Source organism: Vespa mandarinia, chromosome 3, assembly GCF_050613455.1.
Source record: "Vespa mandarinia isolate Hongniang chromosome 3, ASM5061345v1, whole genome shotgun sequence".
In the NCBI taxonomy this organism is placed as follows: Eukaryota; Metazoa; Arthropoda; class Insecta; order Hymenoptera; family Vespidae; genus Vespa; species Vespa mandarinia.
Window position 1 is genome coordinate 11,015,001 of NC_140812.1, and position 2,500 is coordinate 11,017,500.

The 2,500-nt window shown below is 33.2% G+C and overlaps 1 protein-coding gene across 3 annotated transcripts in view; it reads left to right on the top strand.

Moving 5' to 3' along the window:
• sfl (N-deacetylase and N-sulfotransferase sfl) overlaps positions 1-2,500 on the top strand; it is an 89,451-nt gene that overhangs the window by 50,560 nt on the left and 36,391 nt on the right. The gene's annotated exons all lie outside the window — the stretch shown is intronic.

Sequence of the window (2,500 nt, forward strand, 5' to 3'; positions counted from 1 at the left end):
TACTATATAATTGAACCGCATTCAAATTTTTTATTATTATCGATCATTTCAATAATCAATTAAAGTACAACTCGCATTACAGTTTCTATTGATTTAATTATTACTTTTGTTTGACATTAACGTGTCCCAAAATTCATTTAGAAATCGGATTATTCAATTTGATCTAGATTATTATAAAATATATCTTATCGCGTTAGAATAATTCCCCCTAGCCCACACCCCGCAACCCCCGCATTGGGATGGTTTCGATAACCGGATAAATCCTCCGTTTATATCCAGGATCCTTTTGTCTTTTCTTCACGGTTGAGAAGAGACCAAAGAGAATTCGTAAGTTTGGTGATAATAATAGGAATACTTTGAGATGCTTCTCGTTACTGCATTGGACAACTAAGCGCTGTTAACCAAGAAAATCCAACTTTATATATATATATATATATATATATATATATATACATACTCCAATTTTATATATACATATATGTGTTTGTGTTTATGTACAAATACATACAATACACTTTACAATTTTCTCCAAGACTTTTAATTTGCGATATCTTTTTTCTTCGCCATTGTCGGCCATTCTTTCGGCCATTTTTTTTTTCTTCTCGTGATAAATGTCATACGAAGAGAACAGTTGCGCAATTATTTCTTTCTTTTACTTTTTTTTTTCCTTTTTCCTTTTCCCTTTTTTTTTTTTTTTTTTTTTTTTTTTTTTTATTTTTTGAACATCTTAGAGGAAAACTTACGAGACGAATCACTTCGTTTTTTCTCTTTCTTCTTCTTCTTTTTTTTTTTTTTTTCTTTTTTTTCCACCTCGTTTGCCTTTATAAATGGAACATTTTAAATTGTCGCGAGCTACCGATTCTCGATTAACAGATTTTTCATCTTTTTTTCTTTTCTTGTCATTCCTTTACTCTTCTTTTCCTTTCCTTTTTTCTTTTTTCTCTTTCTTTTTTTTTTCTTTTTTTCTTTTTTTTTTTATCTCCTTTTCTTTTTTTCCTTATTACTCTATTGCACTCTTTACTCTCGGAAGTTCTCCCTTTTAAAAGCATTTTCCCTTATTACATTGTTACCTTTGGATTTTTTCTTTTTTCTCTCGTCGTTCTCGTTCGGACAGTTCGACAAGCTTTCACGACTGGAGAGTACAAACGACACTTAGCATCAGCGCTAATCGAAAAGCCGGACCGATAAACCGTGTTATACTCTCTCTCTCTCTCTCTCTTTCTCTTTTCCTCTCTCTCTCTCTCTCTCTCTCTCTCTCTCTCTCTCTCTCTCTCTCTCTCTCTCTCTTTCTCTCCCTCTTTCCCTCTCTCTCTCTTTCTCTCTCTTACTCTCTTATAAAGGAACAGATAGAATACCGGCATGTCGCTATTTGTAATTCTTTTTTAAAGAGCTGCCTTCCCACAGGGCTCGACTTTAATGCGACAAAGTCGATGTCGATATTTCGCATTTTTATAAGGTAAGCCTTTTGCGTTAGTCGATCCTCGATATTTTACTTCAAACAACGAACGTACTAAGTATCGATTGGTTAAGCTTTTCGCGGCTTTATCGATGATAAAATCACGTCGTGCTCTTTCTCCACCCTGTCGCCCACCACCACCCACATCATCCTATCTCGCTCTACATCCCCTACAACACTCCATCCATTCGGTTCTGCGCTTGTGAAAATACGACGATAATATTATTCAAAAAGTTTTCCGAAACTTTTTAAATCGTTTTTATTTCATCTTATAGCTTCAATCAAATCGAGTTAAACTTTTGCACGATCGGTAATAACGATTGTTTTGAAAATTTTATTTCAATATGTTAATGAAAGAATGAAATTTTATCTGTTATATGTATGTATATATATATATATATATATCTTATTTATTTCGTTTGTATCGTTCGAAGATTTAAAGTATCTTGATCGGAATCAAACGGATTGGCGATATTTCGTTTGCGATAAAATGGGACCGTGTGGAAGAGAGTGTAAAGGGAAAAGAGAAAAGGAACGAAAGGGTGGAAAAAAAGGAAGAAATTGAAATGGAAGAAAGGGGGGAGGGAAAAATTTAATAAAGAAGAACCACTCAACTGTGGAGTAAAAGGAAAAAGGAAAGAAAGAGAAAAGAAAAGAAAAAAAAACAAGAAAAAAAAAAAGAAAAAGGAAAAGAAAAAAAGAAATTAGTATTCCTAAAGGAGTGGAAGGTTCGTATTTAATAGTACCATAGAAAACGATGGCGTTAATTAAAGGAGTAATTTTCATGCAAATCTTTGGGCTTTTATCTTTTATTTTTTCTAATTTTTTTTTCTTTTTTTTTTTTCTTTTCTTTTCTTTTTCTTTTTCCTTCTATTTTTCTTCTTTTCGAAGCTACCGACTCCTTAACCCTTTGTTGCTTCTCTTTGGATAGTTGAGTAGTAGAAAGGAAAAGAGAAAGATAGAGAGAGAAAAGAGAGGGTGAGAGACAGACAGGGAAACAGACAGAGAGAGAGAGAGAGAGAAAGAGAGAGAGAGAGAGCGAGA